We start from the raw sequence: 7,201 nt of genomic DNA, 5'->3' as shown, positions 1-7,201 counted from the left end.
AATAATTGAAATAGCCAAGTCACTTCTCTCCTAAAGAATTTTGCTAATAGATTTTACTGCCAAATGTGAATGGAGTAGCTGCTTTTTTACCCTGATATCAGTCTTTTTAATCTCTTCCAGTCTTAACAGGTAAACCATTTTAATACTTTACTCACATTTCTTTAATAATTAGTAAAGTTGAGCATATTTTATAAGGTATGGTTTTCCTTCTGTGACTTGATTGATCTTGTCCTCTGTTCACTTCTTTCTGGGCTGTTTATGTCTTTTTTGATTGTATCCTTTTTCATGAGATACGCAGTTTATAATTCCTTGACTGTTGACTAAGTCTCTTACCACACAGATGTTTAAAATGTTTATAAGACCAAATTTGTTCTTTTCCATTCTTAAAAACCCTTTCCCAAGAAGATACACATTTTCACCCATGTTTTCTACATTTGGGAGCCATAGTTTGTTTGATTTCTACATTTAATTCTTCAAAATTCATCTAGATTTTTTTTTTTCATGAGACGGATCCAGCTTTATTGTTTTGGTTTCTAGGGCTGCTATAATAAATCACCACAACTTGGGTGGCTTAAAACAACAGAAGTTTATTCTCACCATTCAGAGGCAGCGCCAGATTCTGTCTGAAGGCTCTAGGGGAGGATGATTTTTTGCCTCTTTAGCTTCTGGTTGTTGCTGACCATCCTTGGTCTTCCTTGACTCACAGCTGCAACATTCCAACTTGTCTGTCACATGGCTTTCTTCCCTGTGTGTCTCTGTGTCCATCTCTCTCTCTTTGTAAAGACACTAGTCTTGGATTTGGGCCACACTAATCCAGTATGGCCTCATCTTAATTTGATTAGATCTGCAAAGACACTATTTCCAAATAAGACAACATTAATTAATACCAGGGGTACGACTTCAACATATCTTCTTGGGGGACATAATTCAACTCATTTTTATTGATAAATTAACTGCCCCAATACTATTAAATCACCCCAGTTTTCTGTGCTGATTTCAAATGTCACATCATCTGCCAAACTCCAGAGACTGTATCATTGTTCTGTCTTTTCTTGTATCGGCATCACACTTTTTAAATTATAGCTTTATACTGGGATATATTTTAACTTTTTGAGGTTCTCCATTTCCCTAGAGCAATATAACTACTACTAAATTGGTTGAAAGCTGACAAGTGAGGGTAAATACTTAGTCTCATGGGAATTGGATTAAACTCTGCCTCTTGGCTCTAAGAGTCAGTGTTTCCCCTTATGTTAAATAATAAGGGAATCTTCTTTCTGATACAGTTCTGCTTCTTAAATATTTTCCCTAAATTACTACTGGTTACCAAAAACTTGTGTTAATTGCATCATTTCATGCCAAGTTTAGTTATCTAAGGTTACTGGCTGTGTCACAGTTAAGATAACTGCTTTCCATGCCTAAGAAGAACATGAATAGATGACTTAGAAAGTAAAATCGAGCTTTGTTTGTAGGATGATTAGTCAGCTTCACCTATGAGGTGCAATATTTGCTCTGCATTTCCCCCTTTTATGTCTCTACATTCTGGAGCTTGGACTCCTGGCCACTTTCTATGAGAGCTACCAATCAGGAATGAATGAATGAATGAATGAATGAACAAGAGAACAAAGGTATAATTATTGAACTGTTTTCAAAAATACCCCATCTCATTTCATCTTTACAACACCTTGTATGGAGGAATTGCTATTCCCATTTAAGATGAGAAAAACCATGACTCAGTTAAGTGACTTGCCCTTTGAGGGACAGGTTGAGGATTCTGCCTTCCGTGCTTTTTCCAGTAAATTTTATCTGGCTGCTGGTGGTTATTTGCATGTTTGGTGGTAGAACTTAGAGAATGTTTCCTGGTATGTTAAGCTGCGTTAAGAGACTATAAAAGTAGAAATAATTTTACAGATAGTTAACATCTAAAGGGAAGTGGGAGGAATTAAGCAGTTAGAGGAAGATAAAGCCAGAGATAGATATCTGATTATCCATGCCAGCAAGGAGATGGAAGAAGGATAGCACAGTTGCACTGAGTTCTCCATTAAAGATCATTGGTTAGGTTTGGGGGATACTTTGAGATTCTCTAGAAAGCTCTGTAACCCGGGAGCTGAGGCATAAACACTAACATTTATTGACTTCCTACTGTGTGCCAGGAACTATACTGAGTGTTTTACTTGTGCTACCTCATTGCTAAGACTCCATATTACCTGTTTGTTTTTTATAAGTGAAGAAACTAAGGCTTGGAGAAGAAGAGTAACTTCCGTCTTGTCACATAGCTGGTCAGTGCAAAACCACTTTTTCAAAATGAGGAAAGTTACTGGGGATTGCCAGCCTATTAGTTCTAGGAAAGAGGGAATCCAGAGCACCACTGAGTAGAGGGTTGACCTGGCTCTCCTCTCCTGCTGGTAAGAGGCCAAGAATGGCATATTGTACACATGGGCAGGGTGAAGTGTGTGGGCCTGAGCAAGGAGGCATCCCTGAAACTAACACACTGGTTTCAAAATTTTGGCTGGAGAAAGGGCGCTCTAAATTCAAAATCTCAAAGATGGATCAATTTCAAATGATTATATGGTCCAAGAAATCTCTTTTAGTCAACATTTATTTAGCACCTACAAATAGCCAAGGACACACTGGAGGCCTCCAGTCCCGAATATGTGTAGGACATTGGCTAATGAAAAGGAGGGGCTCTGAAGTCAGACCCTTGAGTTAGAACCCTAACTTTGCTCCTCATCAAGTGTTTTGAAGCCAGTTACTTCACTTCTCTTAGCCTCAGTTTACTCTGAAGCAGGGATAATAACAGTACTTCATACATAGTATGGTTATTAGATGACCTCATAGAGCCCTTAGCACAGTACGTGGCCTACGGCAATCACTTAATAAAAATTAGTTACCATAAGTGTGGGAAGAAAACAACAATTAAATCATCAAATTTTTCATCACAAAACTGACAAATGTAATGAAGGAAAAACACAGGTGCAGATGGAGCATAACGAGAGGACTTATGAGACCGGGGATCAGGTCAGACTGTGGAGGAAGTGGTACTTAAGCATAAATTGGATGGTGGATGCAGGGAGAGTGAGTTGGAAGGAACTTACAAAAATGTAAGGTGAAATGAATGTAGGATCCTGAGCTGCAAATTTTTTTTTTAATACACATAAAGATATTATTTTTAATTCCATTTCTCTCTTCCATTTGAAACTGCTTTCATCCTCACAGTTCCGCAGTGCCTTCAAGCAAAGTCAAGACTCACCCTAGGAAGTATTGCCACTTACAGGCAAAAGATAAATAAATGGCTTTGTTTTGCACTGACCCAGATAAGGAACAACTTAAACAGAGATGTTATAGCTTCCACAGTTTTTGTTGCCAACCCAACTACCTCAATATTGACATTTTATGATCATTCTTATTTCAGATTTTCTCCACTTAAAACCTTCCAGTGGCTTCCCCTTCTCTCAGAAGGCATCCAAATTACATGCCGTGGAGTCCACGGGCTTTAGCTCTGAGCCTGGGATGCTGCTGATCTCATCGCCAACACTCTGACCCTTGCTCCCTCTCCTCCAGTCACATAGCCTCTTGCTCTTTCATTGGGGCTTAGTTGTTCCCTGTGCTTAGACTGTGCTCCCGCCGCGTCTGCATGGCTCCCTGCCTCACCTAACTCAGGCCTCTACTCATGGTCAGTGAGGCCTTCCCTTGCCCCCTATTTGGAACAGCACTTTCTTAGCAGTCTCTTTCCTTACACCCTGCTTTATTTGTCTCCACAGCGCTGACTGTCAACTGACGAAACAGTCGTGTGTCTGTGCACTCCCTGCCTCCCAAACATAGGTTAGGATGTCACCTCTATGAGAACAAGAATTTAGCTCATCCACTGTTGTATTTCCAGACTTTAGGACAGTGCCTGTCACAGAGCAAGTGCTCAGGAAATATTTTTTGTCTAAATGAATTATCCACACAACCACTCTTCTATTTGGCTTATCATTATGTCCATGTCAGTTTTACTCCTTTTGCAGCGGGGTGTGTGTGTGTGTGTGTGTGTGTGCGTGAGAGAGAGAGAGCGAGAGAGAGAGAGAGAGAGAGAGAGAGAGAGAGAGAGAGAGAGAATATGTTTGTTTTTGATACTCCAGAAAATGTGAAAATTTCTGCAGAACTGCAGAAATTCTTGCAAGCCAGAATTGACTGAGTCAACAATATATACAGAATCAATGGAATAATGATGTGGGATTATAGTCAGATGACAAAAAGCTAGACAAATTGGAAAAAAAATCCAGCTTTTTTATTTTGTAAAAGTACTAACCTCCATGCCCTATAACAGCTTACCAAATTCAGTGAATGATTGTACGTCAACAATTCTGCCTGTGTTACGCCATTTACAAAACTGTTTGTTTCCATCATTTCCATTGTTCTCATGTAACATGGAACCAGATCTGATTCAATCTCCAGGCCTGTGGTGATCCTTTCTTTCCACACTACAGGATTCCTGCCTGAATGTTTGGAAAACATGGGAGCTATCACAACTCACCAAGCCTGGAGGGAGCGCTAATGTTTGTCAAGCCTCTGTGACAGGCAGCTGTTTGGCAAAAGTTCTCTTATTGACTTTCCTAGCTACCTGGTGGGACAGGTATTACGTATTTTTTTCCCAAGTAAAAAACTTGGGACATAGGAAAGTTAGAAGTTGTTTTATATGTAAAAGAGGAACCAAACAGCTATGTCTTGGGAATATATTATAGTAGGAATTCAGAATGCAAATAAAACATAGAGGCTGGCAGGGTTGAGCTTGTGAAGCTGGGGGTTGGCGTGGGGTGCCACCGGGCTTGGGAAAAGCACAGTTCAGAGGCTAAGTGGTCAACCAGGAGCTGGGACACGGGAGCCTGGAGCCCATGGAAGTATAAAAAGGCTCATTAAACCTAATGTTTGACTATACGGTATGCTTTAACTCTGATGACTCAGCAACTACCTCCAGAAATAGCCTTAGGGGAAGCTGGAAACATACTCTAATAAGTTACTTATGGTGGTTACACATAATGCTACAGTAAAAGTGAGACAAAAAGTCATTATTTTAAAATGAAAAGAGGTATTTTCCTTACTCTGAGTTTCATAAGGATTTTTAAATTTTGCTTGGAAGCTAAGTGTACATCTTATTGGACGAATATGATATCTAAGCAATTGTCTGGCCATGTTTATCTCTGTTCATGAATAATAAATTAATACTAATCCCTCTCTCTGCCCTTTGCCTCCCAGAAAGCAAAGCAATGAGAGGGGATTTCCAAATTGTGCATGATTGCATAAGTCAGTGTTTTTCTCATTTCTGGAAGTAATGAGAAGCAACAATGAGAATTAAAAAACTTTTCCACTTGTAAATGTTGTTTTTAATTCTCTTTTTCTAAGTTCCTGGATCAGAAAAAAGTAATCTAAATTGGAAATTGTTAAAGAAAATAGCTTACTTCAGAGTCAAAGGGGAAGCCTTCCTATGGAATATATTTCAGAGTAAATTCCTTGTGTAAATACTTGTACATGTTGATATAAAATAAAGAATAAAACAAATGAAGTAAACATCTGACTCAAGGAGTTCTTATAAAAATACACAATGAATTAAATAGAAAGAAGACAAAAGGAAGGAATTTTAAAAGGTAAAAGAAGATATGAATGAGACATGAAAAATTTTAAAGTAGAATATATAACTAATGACGAAATCTTGTTCCTTGGGAAAAAATTAAAGCCAAATAACTAGCTAACTTAACTAAAAAAATAAGAAAACACAGGAAAAATGTTGTCATGCAGGGACTCAGCTCCCGCTCCCCACATAGGAACGCAGGACATGGTGAGGCCAAAAAGGAACACCCACGGAGCCATAGGTAGGGGAGTCATACCACTATATTCTCTCTGGCAGCTGGGTTGGAGACATAGGGAGCAAATATCCGCCAGTACCCCAACGAGGGGTCTTCCCGCTCCCCAGTCTCGCGGCTGGTGAGACACAGGAAGTAGGATACACATGATCCGCAATCCGCCCTCTGCTTCTCTGCCTGCCAACCAACCAACTGCCTAGCATAGCCACAATAGTTATACTAGTGGCTAATGGCTCACTGGTTACAGCTGGCAGCCAACCAGTCACAGCTGATGACCATCTACTACCTGAGCCAGTACCTTTCCACATGAGGCCAAAAGCCTGGAAACTGCTCTCTGGGACTCTGTCCCCACAAATGTCATTCCTCAAAATAGGAAATTATAAAAGGGAAACCACAGAAACGGAAATTGAACACATCATAAGGGAATAGTTTTCTCAACTCTGTGCAAATAAATTTAATGAATGAAATGGACACCCTTCTAAAGATAATTTGTAAAAACTGAACCTAGAAGAGCTAGAAAATCTAAACAGATTTATGATTATAGTAGAATTAGAATTAGAAAATTGCCAAAGAGAGGCTGTCCCCGCGAGCCCCTCTGCCCCACCCAGAAAAGGACCAGATGATTTCTCAGGGCAAGCCCACCCGTCCTGAAGAAGCAACTCATTCACAGGTCACACAGACGAAGTGGTCCAGCTGAAGAATTGACAGTGGCAGCACATGATGTTGCAAAGGCCAGTGTTGCCTGCGGGTGTCCGACTGAACCCTAGTGACCTCACGGATCAGCCCTCTCCCAGCAGGATTCCCATCCCAGACCATAAAAAAGCAGAGAAGCATCGTCCTGTTCTTTTAGCTTAAACCTCGTAAATTCATACCCGCAGCTAACATCGTATTCCTTTCCACTGATCCACTAGATATGCAGTAAGTGCTTACTATGTGCCCAGCACCATCCTCAGTGAAGAAAGGAAAAAAACATACAACATCTCTGTCATGCCAGGTGTCAGGCAGGGTCTCTGGTCCCACTCCCCACATAAGAACGCAGGACATGGTGAGGCCAAAAAGGAACACCCACGGAGCCATAGATAGGGGAGTCATACCAGTATATTCTCGCTGGCGGCTGGGTTGGAGACACAGGAAGCAGGAGCCACACTGTTCGCAACTCTCACTGCTCCGCTTGCAGGCTCAGCCCCCATCTCCTTGCTAGCCCCCATTTCCTGCTAGCGCAGCCACAGCAGTTATATTAGTGGCCAATGGCTCACTGGTTACAGCTAACGGCCAACTAGCCACAGCTGATGGCCATCCAATCACAGTTGATGTCCATTCACTATCTGAGCCAGCACCTTTCCACGTGAGGCCGAGAGCCTGGA

The sequence above is a fragment of the Rhinolophus ferrumequinum genome, chromosome 3, assembly GCF_004115265.2.
Source record: "Rhinolophus ferrumequinum isolate MPI-CBG mRhiFer1 chromosome 3, mRhiFer1_v1.p, whole genome shotgun sequence".
Classification (NCBI taxonomy): domain Eukaryota; kingdom Metazoa; phylum Chordata; class Mammalia; order Chiroptera; family Rhinolophidae; genus Rhinolophus; species Rhinolophus ferrumequinum.
Note: the sequence above shows the minus strand (reverse complement) of the source record.